This window comes from Poecilia reticulata, chromosome 7 (assembly GCF_904066995.2).
Source record: "Poecilia reticulata chromosome 7, P_reticulata-male-v2, whole genome shotgun sequence".
Classification (NCBI taxonomy): domain Eukaryota; kingdom Metazoa; phylum Chordata; class Actinopteri; order Cyprinodontiformes; family Poeciliidae; genus Poecilia; species Poecilia reticulata.
The window spans coordinates 13738855-13753521 of NC_088836.1; the positions used below are offsets into that span (position 1 = coordinate 13738855).

The following is a 14667-nucleotide window of genomic DNA, read 5'->3' on the forward strand; positions in this document are numbered from 1 at the left end:
ATTAGTCAAATTCATCCGAGTTAAAAAATACCATTCCAAGTTGAAATTAAAAACAGTAATAATTCAAACTATGCAAGTCTCTTCAAAGAGTCTCTTCAGATGGAGATGGCTATGGGCAGGAGGGGTCTCCTGCCTACTGGAGATTTTTTCTGGAGAGAAATAAAAAACAATATTGTCCTATCTATTAAAGCTAAAATATGTAAAGTGGAAGGATGTATTAATGTGTTACCTTGGTAATTTTTCAAAAAGAATTTAGAGAAGATTTTAATGGTTTTCTCTAAAGAAATGGGAAAAGAGGTTGCTAGGGGGAGTTACAAATGCGTACTTTAATTTGTCTCAGTGGTTGGTTGTGGTTCATCCCTTGAGTTCACCCTCTGTGTTTCTGATCGGGTTACAGATTAAAGATTTTCAGAGGCTTGAAAAAGAAATGTTTGAGGCCATTACAGAAATCCCAACAAATCATTTAAGGAGCTTAAAAGAAAGGTGAAACGGTTTTTAATGGCAGATGTACTGACCAGAAATAGCTGCTTGCTCCATCCATCCATCCATCCATCCATCCATCCATCCATCCATCCATCCATCCATCCATCCATCCATCCATCCATCCATCCATCCATCCATCCATCCATCCATCCATCCATCCATCCATCCATCCATCCATCCATCCATCCATCCATCCATCCATCCACACTCACATCTGAGGTCAATTTAGAAATGTATCTATCTCTGTCTTTCGCTTGCATTAATAATTTCCTGGTAAATGAGACGACACATTCAGTGATTCAAAGGCAGACTCCTGATTCATAAACTTGCAAGCATTTTGTGGAGGATTGAATTAAACATTCTCTTGACCAAGATCATGGGGAAAAAATAATCCCAACAACTGTACTGCTTGCTTTTCTATAAATGAAGCAGCAGAAAACATTTGTCAAGAAAATATTGTGGTTTCACTCAGGGGTACCCAAGTTCAGTACTTGAGGGTTACTCTACAACAACGAAGGCCTCAACTGCACAGAGCTGGTTTTCAGTGAAACTGTAAAATTTTTGTTGCAATCCAGTCACAACTCCAGTGGTCGGCGTCTCTGGCACCAGCACTTTTTGAAACAAGATCCCGGAGTGAAGCTTTTCAGTTACAACCGGCGCAGAAGTGTGAAGTCCTCTGCAGAGCGCATGGCTGCAGGATCAGGTGCAGGTTAAGAGTTAAAGCGCATGCTTTGATCCTTAGCATTCGACGATAGGCTAAAATCACAGCGCCCTAGCATGGCAACTACAGCAGATTCAAGAAATCTTGGTGGGCTTGTCTAAGCAATGTCACACTGCCATCTAAAGGTCGAGCTTTTCCCCAACCAACATCCAAAAACAGCGGAGGTTTCCAACAGCGGCCTCATGTTAACAAAGCCTTAAATACATCCCTTCTCCAACACACCTGAATCAATGAATGGCTCCTTGCCAGGAACTCTACAGAACTGAATGAGCTGCTGATGAGTGAATGTAGCCATTGGACTCAGGTGTGTTGGAGAAGGGATGCACTTTAATGTTGACGGATAGTTGCTCTGGAACTGGGCACTCCTGATTTAGTTTATTAAATTTAAAATTAAACATTCCCCCCAAAAAAACAAATTTTTTTTTTTTCACTTTTGATCTAAAAAATAAATTGAAAATGTATTTTGAACTTGACAAAAAGTTTAAATACCAAATCACATTGGAAACAAATCTGTGCAGCTATATTATATTGTTTGTTGTTGAAGAATGAAATATTTTGAAGTGAGAAATATTTGTCTTCTGTATTTTTATATACTCACTAACAATAACTAAGACAAGGAGCAGAACTCTACACTAGACAAAAAGCGGTTGCTGCGCCAGTAAACTTCTCTTAGCTGAAAAAAAACACTTACTTTTATATACTTTTATATGTGTATTGGTGAGAAAAGTTGCAAAATATGTGGTTTAAAGTCCTCGCCTTACTACACCAAAGCAACAGAAACACCTCTTGCCCTTAGAAACATAAGGTGGAAGGGGAGAAATTGGTTTCAACAGAGTATTTTTACTTCCACTGCACAGTCACTGCTACACAACCAGCAAATAACAATCAATTAAGAACCCTTTAAACTTATGAGTCAAGAATCTCTTGCCATAAAGTGTTTTATGGTTATAAGCTGTCATAGCGGTTACATTTACTGAAAATGTTGCTCATGAGAAAAAAAAAAAAGAGTGTCTTCAGCTTTCTGTAGCAAAAGAGAGGATATAAAAGACAACATTCATGGAGATGCATGTTTGATCCGATTCCATCATTTCATCAGAATCACACTTTTAGGTTATTCCGGGAGATAAACAGTTCAGGCCCGTTTCCCAAATTTTTTGTGTCAGTTTTCTGTTTTCCGCTAACGAGTTGTCACTAATACGTACTGGAATGCCGTGTGAGCAGACAGTTTGATTGGCCACGACAAACTTAATGATGTATGCCAAATGTGAGGGGACAGCTTCTAAGCACATATTTTTGTAGACAAACATAGCTGTTGACAATATTTTCCACCCAGTTTACCATTTCTGTCAGGCTGAAAATCTAAAATTAAGGACAAATGTTTTTTGCCTAGGTAACGCATCCGTTAACAAATCAAGTCGAATTAGCATTTTGCTGCAATTGGTCCGATTGTGAGGGCGCATTATTAAAAGATGGCACTTAGCGAGTGGAGGATAATAATTAAAAGAAAAACAGAATTCTTGCATGCACGCATTTGGTGGAAACAAATCTGTGCAGCTTAGTTTCTTTCACCCAATTAAAGAAAACATCACATGTGATCTATTTAATACAAATGCATCCAGCTATTGTGATGTGAGTTTTGTTGTGTTGTGCACAAAGCAATGTTTTTTTAGGTTAATTTGTGCCACTGTGTCTTCCTGTGAGCAGACCCCAGTCATCTTTAAATGGCTTCATTTAAAATGCAATTTGATTATCTGCCAAATTGCTACCAAGTCTTTCCCTCGGCGGCTTGGGGACGGGGATGGGGGTAAAAAAATTTTAATTAGCATTTGTGCATAAAAGAGAAGTCTTTGTAGCAATGCATTTGAACACGGCATCCCAGAATGACCAACACTTTCAAAGAGTCATCACCCAAATGATTTCAAACTAATAGATCCAAAGGGAGAAGATCAGTCCTAGCACCGAATGGGTGGAAGAATCACAGAGGTCTTCAGTGTGGCAATGAAGAAAAAAAAAAGGGACCCACAGGACATGGTATGTTTAAATAATCCAAAACTTTTCTTTAATCAGAGTTTAGAAAATTGGCTGGGACCTGCAGCAGGAGACAGCTGCTCTGCCCCAGAGCCATTTAATGAGATTCACTAAGGGTTTTCCTTAAAATATTTACGCTGTCCCATGGCACTGCAATATTGTCTTAGAATGGGGAGATAAGAGCCAAGGAGGTGTGTTGAAGTTCTCCTAATCAATTTACTAATTACTGGAGCAGCAATAGGAGAGAGGAGAAAGGAGTCCCTTCTGGCAAGCTGTATTCTAATAAATGCTGAAAAATTTATTTACTCTCTTAGCCAAGAGGAATTGTGAAGTGGGATTACAGCGGAGAGCTGATTGAGACGGAGCAGTGATGTGGTTAAGGTCGCAGTTAAAGGAGCAAGGAGAGGTCTCCAAACATAAAAGGATCTCTCAGGACCTCCACCTTTGCATCTGCTCAGGGAACAAAGATAGCAGCCTCTTACAGACTTGGCATGAAAAGACCTGACTGCTACGGCTTACGTATCAACAAATATTAATGAGACTTGTGGCTCTTGAATATTAAAACAGGTCAAATTGAGAGTTCCAGTATCCAGCACACGGCAGTGATCCCAAAACCAAAATAAAAATGATGATTGGAATGTGTGGTTCTTCAATTTTTTTATTTTTTTTTACATATGAGCAGAGTGCAGGAGGCCTAGACATTACACCAGACGTTAGGGTTGGGAGTATGAAGTCCCCCCAGGGGCCTCTGGCACAGGCTGACCTCTTCCTCACAACCTCTGAGACGGAGGGCAACCCTGAATCTGTCACAGGACAAAGCCCACATCTACCCAGGGGTTGAGGGCAAAAGCTGCTCCACCTTTTCAGTGCCACATTACCTATAAGAGCCTTCCATCTTCAAGGTGTGCAGCCAATAGCGTGCTGCAAGGACCGAGGCAGATCAAAGAGCACCATCAACTTATTGCTCGGAGGGAATTACCATCAGCTAATCACGAGATGCAGCGGCAGAAACAGAAGGACCCTTCAACATTCTGCCTTCTACAACATCTGAAGAGGACAGGTTTTTAAAACGCATGGTTTTAAAACTCCATCACTTTAAAGTTCTTTCGTGAGATATAAGCGGAAATAACAAAATTATTGGATTCTCTTCAGCTTAACAGACCATAGAATGGCACACCGTTCCTATTTTCCAAATACTGCAAGTTAGCTGGCTTAAACAGGCTGCCCTGGATTACAGAAAAGACAGATTAAGCAGTTTGAATAATTTCTTGGATCAATAAAAGTGAATGTTCATCATGTGGAAATTAAAGGGCCGCCACCCATCACTCTTATTGAGAAAACACAGTTTAAAAAGAACAAGCAAGCAGACTGCAGGCTTTCTACTACAGCAAACAGCCAAGCCAAAATTACCAGCTTGTCAAACTCCCAGTGTTGCTAACTGGTTTAATATTTGGCACCATAAGCATATTCACTTAAAGATGACTATTATCAAGAGTTTTGCTACATTGTAGCTTAAAGTTATCTGTCACAATAAAATATACTGTACAATCTACATATTGCTAAGCCATTGAAACAAAAATATTAAAGATTATCTTTTCAACAACAATGTGTGCTCTTTAAACTTGAACTGAATAATACTTCACTGAACAGGGATTATATAAAACCACGTGGAATTTAGTTAACTTATTTGTTGAAAAAACTAGCAGGAACATCAATATATAGACTAGTTAAATCTGGACTGAACTATTCTAAAGAGATTAAAGTCTCTTAAAAAGTTTGTAATGTGTAAAGCCCTTTACTGTACTTGCAGCCTCCTCAAACCTCCTCAAAATGTTTATTTTTTTTTAAATAATGTTGCTAAAAATCCTGCCCTTTTGAACTCAACATTACATCTTCTGAGCTGAATGTAACACCCTCCCTGTAGGATTTTCACTTAATATTATATAGAGTATGGTCAATATGCACAAATATAGTTAGATCAAAATGATAAGTTCAGAATTTCAAATGAAGATGCAAGATGACAATAACAGTAAACTAACAAAAGATACAGATAGTACTGATTATCACTCAACCATACAACGACTACCTCAAACTAATCCCTCCACACACACACTGCAGAGGAAATTGAGATATGGCATTCACTTAATAAAGCACAAGACTGTTTTCAGAGAATCAGAAATACATATTTGGAGTTTCTTTCCATGTTTCCCCAGTGAGCTTGTTTCCTTAAATCCCACAGTCTCTCCGGTGCAACCAAGAACACGGATCTGAGCAAATTTCCTCTGGGAACTGCGGCAAAAACAAAAACACACACAAAAAATAAAAAAATAAAAAAAACCTGTTGCTGTGACATTTTGTTCCCTCTCACCTCAACGCACGCCAGTCACAATGGACCGGTGTATGTGAGATCTGTGTTCACATCACCATGGCGATGGCTCTCTTGTCTTCCAAGGCTCCCTGGAGGGCCGAGGATGGTTGGCGAAGGGGTGGAGGGGGTGTGTTGTCAACATAGCCGCAACCAAAATTGAGTTAAATAGGAAGAATCGTGATGTAGACTTGCTTCTATAGGTCACTGTTCTTTGTAACGTGACAGACAGGGGTAAGTATGTAAATCATCTAAAATGCAGGGTTGAACTGAAAAGCTGATGCCGCGGTATTCAAATGACCTGGACAAGTTGCTAGTAAAACGTTGAGAATAAAACTCAAAACAAATTCTCTCTTAAGTTTCCTAGACTTTCTTTGGAAATTAAACTTTAAAACTGTAGCTTCATAAACCACTTAGAAATCTGACTTTTTACACCCGTCACTCTCTCTAACCAGAACTGTGCATAAACCATTAATTAAGATTTTTGATTGAGTTTGAAACATATTTTATCTTCCAGATGGTGCTACGTTGGTATGATCACAATTAGTTGGAACTGATACATGCCAAAGGATTTCCTATTTTAAACCAATCGCCATTCTGCTTGTTTAAACCTAAGCAGGCTTTTGAAAAACACACATTCCTGATTTTCCAACCTTAGCATGTTGCAAAGCATGTCTAGATGTTGAATTAGACTTCCTTTTGCGTTCAGTTAAATATTCTCCTGTAATGTTTAGGAACTGTCTTTCTCTATGAACCAAAATAAGAGAGTTTAAAAAAACTAATAGAGTTGGTTTTTAAACAACTTTTTTGTGCTCAACAACTGCTGCCCTCGCAATGGGGTAACTTCAGTAAGCTTTTCTAATTCCTACACTGAGGAAGAGTCAGAGAGTCATGGACTGAGTGACATGTACAACCAACAATAAAGATGTCTGGCCCAACTAGATTGATCAAGGCTGATCATTGACTGATCATTTTTTTCCAGTGTCTGAGAAGACTACTTTCTGTCTGGGATCTGTATTAGCAATAAACCCAAAGCAGAACAACATTATCACTGCTTATAGAAGCATTTGTTCATTTATCTCAGATTTGTTTTCAGTAAAAATTCTTTAAAATTACTTTTGCCGTTCTTCTGGGGTCTTTATTTTACAGGTAAATTTTCCACATTATTTCAGGTTAATTTTCAACTTATGTAATTGCTTGGAACCAATAGTTGTTGACATCCAGAAGAGGTTTTTCAAAGCCCAACTTATAGAAAAACTCTTAAAATCTGTGACAGGTTTAGAAGGACATCTTTACTTTGTGGGTAACAGAAAGAAAGAGGAAGTTTAAACTAATTTTCTTTTCAGTTCGAATGACAATTGAGAGGTTTTTAACAAAAAGCATAGACTATTACAAAACCCTCCAAAAGCAAAGTTGTAATACTGGAAAAGTACTATGTTTTGACTCCAGAAGAATATTCCACATTCAAACACCTCTCCACTCTGAGTGGACAAATAAGAGACTGCAGTCAGAGCAACATAAAAGTAAAGAAAGACCGCCAGGAGTATCAAGAGCAAATGTGAAGCATCCCAGAGACGTCTCAGTATTATTAATATATGTACCAAGAGACTTTGCAGTTTTTTTGTGTGTGATAGCTGCTGTTGATGCTTCGCGTAATATAACCAGCTCTGTTGTCTCCATTCTATCTATAGACAAAACGAAGTAAAACCTCTATCAACCTCTACAACTGTCCAATCTAGTAAAACTACTGGGCAGTGTTTTACCAAAATGTCTTTTGTTAAGCTTAAATCCTTCACCAAAACCACCCCAAGCATGTTCAAATAATTCATTCATTCAGGATATTTGTTCAAAAGTTTCAGAACCTGTTCAGATTGTTTCAGGACAGAAACGGCGGTGAAAGGTTCCCAGGAGCCTGTGCTGTGTGGATTTTCATCCTCTCTTCAGTCAATGTGATTTTTTTATGTACTCTGTTGTCAACAGATTCAATCATTCTGGAGAATGTGAAAAATTATTTAGTTTCAGCCCTCCTTTACAAGGTAGTCAAAGGAAATAGATTATTATTTTACATTATACCACAGACAGACTATAAATTAGCTAAATATTTCAGACAAGGAATGCCTGTTATTTATCTGTACAACCAAGCAAGAGATTTCCTATTTATATTTGATAAAGGGTGTTTCATTCATCAAAGTTCTGCATTCAAAATTTGCTTTTGTATTTCCATGAAGCTTTGCACCTGTGTATTTTTAAACTGGGAAAGCCTGATATTCCTGCTGTTTTTCGTTCATGCTTTGGCAAAAAAAAAAAAAAACTTTTTCTGTCTTCTATATTTGCACATAGACATAAAGTTGCACTCTTCATCAGAAATGTACACGGTTTTTCTCTCAATAATAGTAAAGATGACCAACCCCATTCACAAATACGGTCCTTGTTCACTACAGAAGACTAACATTCTTTCCCAGGATTCATTTGATTAACAAATAGAAATACTTTAATATTAATAGCAGTGCTGTTAGACAACATTGAACTGTAAACTTAGTGCAGTATACTCCATCGGATTTCCATTAAAGCAACATGGCTGAACAACCACTACAAGTAACTGGCAATTTGTTAAATGACTTAATTGGTCACCAGTTTATTGAATTCATTTAAAGGCTTGTTTTCTGGACCACTCCCAAAAATCACTGAGCCAGTCATACACTGCAGTCAACAGTTAGTCTGTGTAAATATTTTTGGTCATCAGACATCACATTTTTAACCTTTCCAGTTCTTCACCTGAATTATTACATATTGCTACCAGTCTAATGGCCAAATATTGCTGTTTTTCACTCATATGCAGATCTGTTTGCTCATTAAATGCCAGGTGGCAGAGTCGGGGAAAAGCTAAAAGCTGGGGTAAAGGGCTCCTAACCTTTACACACCGTCTAAACGTCCCCACTTTCTCCTTGAACATCTATCCTTTACTGCGATCCCTGTCCTGTCCCAAAGTGGCCAGCTGGAAACGGTGCGTGCGCATTGACGTCCCTGCTAACCTTGGCCGGTTGTAAGGATTACCGTGCATTTACTCTCGACGCGTCTACTTTCCTTAAGACTTATTAAGAATGATAATGAGCTCGGAAAGGGGAAGCTTGTTTCTTTCTTAAGTCTGCAAAAGCTCTTCTTTCTGTTTCTCACTTGGCTCATTTCTCTCTGCGTTCCTCCTCTCCAGTCTCTCTCCTCTGTTCGTCTCTTCCCTCAGCGTATTGAGAGGACTCAGGACAAATCACCAAAAGGGCCATTTTCATCTATGAACTGCAGGATTTAATCGATACTTATTTCATGCCTTCAAAATCCACCCTATATTACTGTTGTCTGTGTGATTTGTTTATTTTGCTTGGGAATATTCCTTGAGTCGAAGCGGGGAGAGAGGATTGGGAGGTGGTGGGGTGGGGTGGGGTGGGGTGGGATTCGATGTAAGGGATGCAATTCACCTTGAACCTCCATTATATTGGATTTCTCTACTGGCTGATCAAGCATGCAAAAAGGACATTTCCTCAGCACTAAAATCAAAACAATAATGATGATTAAAAAAACATGTGCACTATTTGTGCTGGTATAACCGTACGTGTTGGAGGCTGTATACTTTTGCCAGGATAACACTATGGGTTGAGGCGACGGAAATTTGTATACAAAATCATTACACTGAGGGCAATTGATGAAGTTTATGTGCTGGGGAAACAAAAGTAATGGCTCCTGAAGCCTGTCAAATGCCACTAGGGATTACTGATGCTTATTTGACATCAAAGACCGGAGGTCCACAGCCAAGGTCAAACAGAAGAGGAATACACACGGGCTTAATTCTACACACCCCCTGACAGATGCAGATGGGTACTTATGAGACATGAGGCATTTAACTGACTGATCGGGCTGCGAGCAATAGAAATGTTGGATCGTACGTCGTTTAAACTGCGAGGTCCTAACCCAGTTTAGCAACCCCCACAGGCAGCAACCGCAGTCTGTTTAAGAGACAGATTACCTTAAAGTCAAAAGGATCAAATCAGATCAGATCTTTTTCCAGTCAGTGAACGCACCATACCCAAATGCATGTAAGAATGTGGAATTAACAACACTCTTCCGAGTGGATGCTGACACTGAAGGACGAAGGCTCAACGTTAGCCGTTTTGAGAGCGAGTGAGGCGTTTAGGAATGAGGTCAGAGGTAGACGTGTCAGAAAAAAAGGGAAGCAGATGAACAGTAACAGCTCTAATCTCACACTTGTGTATTTTTAAACCGTCCCCCATACCCTCCTTTAAAATGGACTCTGATTTACAGTGTACAGTCACACACTTTTAACTTTTTACTACATTTGCAGTTTTCTTTTAAGTGATGCTTATCACTTGATATTCATTTACAGCAAAGGGAAGCAAGCATTTCATGGCATGATGTTGACCTGTGCTTAAATAGCGTGTGTGACACTAAACTTCCTGTACAGATAACAGGAAGGACTAACATCTTACAGAAATTTTGATCTGATCTGTTTTGTCCTTTCGAGCATTCAACTTTTGTCTATTGCAGAGCAGTTTGGATTTTTAATCAGCCTTCTTGGAAATCGCAACGTTAGATTAGTCTGAGACTGCTGTTTTATCAATCCCAACAGTCACTTAAAAAGGATGTTGAAACCAGGGTCTAAAACATTAGTTCCTTAAACAATTTGAGAAAGAAATTTATATTATTTTTATTTTAAAATAAGTAAAGCTTTTTACAGTAACCACTCCCACATGCTCACAATGTGATTCTGCAGCTTCTCCTCATACAATTAGTAACTAATTGCAGCAGAAATACCAGAAAAAAAAGTTTTGAATTTTGCCCTGATATCTTCCTATGTTGCTGTTCCTAAAGGGAAACCACAATGAGCTAAAATCCAAATCAGCAGGCTAAAACTAAGAAACAGCCAATGATTGGATTTCTGAACATTGCATCTCCGGATCCAATTAAGACTCGTGAAACCTTAACAAGTTGATTGTAAGGGCTGTGACTGACTTATCGGTTGAAAGGGAGGCAGAGGGAGGAAGCGAATGAGGGGCAGCATGTTTGACAGATGGATACTGCAGCGTCTCATCAGAGTTGCAGAGAGATGAGAACCTGTACCATAAGGGCTGACAGTGAAGGCTGGCTGGTGTCCAGCTAGAGATGGACCTTCGCACAGCAGACACGTGCCGTCACAGCCGAGGGTTACACTGAGCGACGAGGAGCTGGAAACTCCTCGGACTTATGTCACTTTGCAGCTCTGTTTGTACAAAGCACTTAAAAAGTACATCTACAATGCACCTTCCGAAGCACTGAGCAGCACTACTGTGTGCCCTGCAGGGGTCACCTGCTGTTGGGTATTATATTTTGGTGACCTCAAAAAATAAAAGACATCACCAGAACAAACTTACCTTTAGACTGGCTAATGGTTTCTATTCAAAAAAACACACAAAATGCAAGCTAATTTCATGTCTAAACATGTGTTTTTTCAAAGCGTGCCTGTGTAAAGTGCCAAGTGTGTGCTCGCTCTGCATGCATGAATACATCTGCAACAGTTAGGCTGAACAGCTGCTGCATCGCAAGGATACAATGAAAAAAAAAGAAAAATACTTCAAAAGCGCACAGTGCACGCATAAATGCATCTTTTTTACATGAGAAAATGATCTGTTTTCAAGTGATTTGTAAAAAAAAAAAAAAAAAAAAAGCATAATAATAAATCACGGCATGAAAGGGACATCAGAAGCTGAAAAGCAAGGGGGGAAAAAAACTTTTGTTTACCTTTAGTTGTAATAGCAGTGGCATTTTTAATATGAAAGATGGCTTTCCATCTTCCTCCCCTGATCTGCTTAAACCAAAGACAAGAGGGAAAGGGAAAAAGGGTAATTAATTACTTTTGTGAGCTATTGCACAGGAGAGACAATAAACCTGCCTGGTCGCCATGGATATGACATATTTGCTCTGAAAACAACACAATAATTAGCAAAGGAGAAGGATCCGGCGAGAATATGAGAAATCCGGGCTTAAAGTGCCAGTGATCTATTCTTGTTCTCATTCGTATCCAGTGTTTATTATTATTATGAGTATGAATAATATAATAAACACAAGAAAGCATACAGAAGAAATTTATACATGCACAAGAGAACAAATGGTGACCTCTTTACAGAGGCATGTTCAATTAAATCTAAGATCATAAAGGTGTTTTGTACAGATCTAAACTAAGTGAACATGCAGGGAGCTCTGATAAGAGGTTTTTTTTTTCTTCAGCAGATGGAAGTCAGAAAAACTGTCACTGGAGGCTGGAGCTCTATGGGGAAATAGTGACCAGCATGAGAAACGAAAGAGGTTTACACAGCATTTTGTATAAAACATTTTAGCAATTATTAATATATCAATCAGTTATATTTTATTAAAAACTTTAGTGTCATTTGCACAAACTGTAAATAAAAAAAAACTGTTAAGACAACCATTTTTATCAGCTTAACTTCCGCTATTCGGGTTTTGAAAATTGATTGCATTTTTAGAAGTTCCCCTATTTACAGTAAATGACACTCTGCTAAGTCTTTACTACCTGTTTGGAGAAAACCAAGAGTTTCGACTAAAACTGTGACTTTCGGCGCACCAATAAAAGTCTCTTTATTTCTTTTTTTTTTTTTTTTTTTTTTTTTCTATTTTCAGTTCTTGGAGAAGTACGCGGCCTAAGCAACAATACGCAGAAAAACAAATAAGGGACAACATGTGCGTTTTATTTCTACTCCTTAGATTTACATTTCATAGAGGAGGAGCGCCTCGACTTGAGCGTAAAAAGTTGGATGTTTTTGTTTTTAGCTTCGAAACGGGACAGTTCACCTCCAGTTTCCCTCCATTCTCTAAGAGTCCCGACTTCCCTCTTATTGTGAATTATTAAAGTTTATTCGTGTGGCTGTATCTCCAGCCGTGCAGTGGGTTTCCTCAAGCTGGATGAGTCGCTCCAGACCGGCTGCTGCTGCGGTCGGCGCTGCCGCTCTAGCGAGACACGGACCGGGTTTACCGACAGGTCCTACAACCATATAATGTTACAGACTCCTTCGTATGTCCACACGTCCCTGTCACTGTTGGACACCGACACACTTTGATGTCATTTGCTGCCGAAGCGTGTTTTGGAAATGAAATGAGCGTGGAGAGTAGTTGAGAGGAAAAGGGAAACTCTCTTACCTGCGCTACTTCGCTGACTTCCAGTTAAAGGGACGTGTGTGGTTACGGTGTTCAGCTCTTGGCCGTTCATTAAAAAAAGGAAAAAACTTCCCACATAATTTTCTTGGGGTTTTTTAGGGTTTTATTGTAGCATTTTCTAATTTCTTACGGGGCAAGTCGCCCGGAAGATCTGCCCTGGAGACCGGCTCCAAGTGGGAAGAGGAGTCCTTTAATTGAATTTGTCGGTCTTCAAAGTGTTGCTCAGAAAACCTGAACTGGAGTATGAAGGTGTCAGTCAACTTGGCTTTGCAACTCAGGAAAGGCACTTTCTACTAAAACCTTATTTGATTCAGTCACTATTAATATTTATTTTTAGATCCTCTATCACAAAATCCTTGAGAAACACATGTTCAGATCAATAAATTACTTTTTTTTCCTTTTAATAAATTTAATTATTACTTTAAACCTAATGTGACAGAGAATAAAATTGGACTAGGTATTATAGATCCAAAAAACCCTAATCAGATTTAAGTTTTAAGTAATATTTCAATCTTTATTGTCTGTCGAGGATATAATTTTAACAAAATGAGCCAAATATTGGGGTGATGGCAATGTGGGCTTCCAACATCAAAGACTTGGAGCTCATCACTGAAGATAAACTGTCAAAATACCAGTGGAGACATGCAAACATCTGGTCAGCAATTATTAGAAGAGTTTGATCTGGGTAATGTCAACCCGGGTTTTCATATTGGTCTTGAGCACATGTACTTGATAAATGACTTTTAAGAAATTTACAACATACAGCATATATTAAATTTAATTGAAAAAAAAATCAATGAAAATATCTATCCATTGATTGTCTTCCGCTTAATAGGGGAGGCAGGTATGGAGGCCCAGACTTCCCTCTACCCAGCCACTTGGGCGAGCTCTCCTCCAGGGGAATCTCAAGGCGTTCCCAGGCCAGCAGAGAAACACAGTTCCTCCAGCATGTCCTGGGTCTTCCTCTGGCTCTCCTCCAGGTAGGACGTGCCTCTAACACAGCGTCCAGAGGGCATCCTAACAAGAAGCCCGAGCCACCTCAACAGGCACCTCTCGATGTGGAGAAGCAGTGGCTCTACTCTGAGTCCCTTCTGGATGACTAAGTTTCTCACCATATCCCTAACGAAGGTCTTGCATCTCTATACTACACCTATCTGTCTATCAATCTTCCGCTCCATTTCTCCCTAATTCGAGAATCTAAATAAACATAGTTCTTTGAAGCTGAAATTTCTTTTATGCTGTTTTATTAATTTTTACTGTCTTGTTAAAAACAAACCTGCCACCTACTGTACATGTTTCACACAGGAAGGGCATTGATGGTGGAATGGTCTCTACCTCCATTTCCTATGTGAACAATCACTGGCTTCTGTGTCAGTAATGATGGTCCAAATGTGACTATGGGTCATATTTAAATAACGTACCGTCCTATGATGTCGACATTGTTTAATATGATCAAAGTGTGTTTTGATTTTAGCCAGTCGAGCCAGAACTTTCCTCCAGTCGAGATCTGTTGGTAAATTCTGCTGTGTGCTGTCAGTTGTTTTCAAGAGTTCGTTGTGAAGTGATTCACACAAACTACAATTTTCTTTGACAATGTGGCTGGGACAATGCAATTAAAAGTAAAATAAACCCAAGTAGCTCCGTTCTCTAGACTGGGACAATTCATGGATACATGTTTTTTGCAGACAACAACAAAACACTTGTTTTTTTGCAGCAGCCATTATTGTACAGTGCATAAAACCATAAAATCAGCTGACCAAATATGCTTGTTTTTTAATAATGAAATGAGCAGAGCTCCGCTTGGGTAGGTGATGGGCCGGATTCAGCTGGGGTTGCTAGGCACCAACAAAACATT

At 39.2% G+C, this 14667-nt stretch overlaps 1 protein-coding gene across 1 annotated transcript in view; it reads right to left on the bottom strand.

Annotated features, from left to right (window-relative positions):
* Window positions 1-12999, bottom strand: part of casz1 (castor zinc finger 1) — a 219372-nt gene extending 206373 nt beyond the window's left edge. The window contains exons 1-2 of the mRNA XM_081608910.1: window positions 12795-12999; window positions 11382-11445 (exon numbers count right to left, since the gene is read on the bottom strand). The gene's annotated coding sequence lies outside the window, so the exon portion shown is untranslated. The remainder of the gene's footprint in view (window positions 1-11381; window positions 11446-12794) is intronic.
* Between the last annotated feature and the right edge of the window lie 1668 nt (window positions 13000-14667).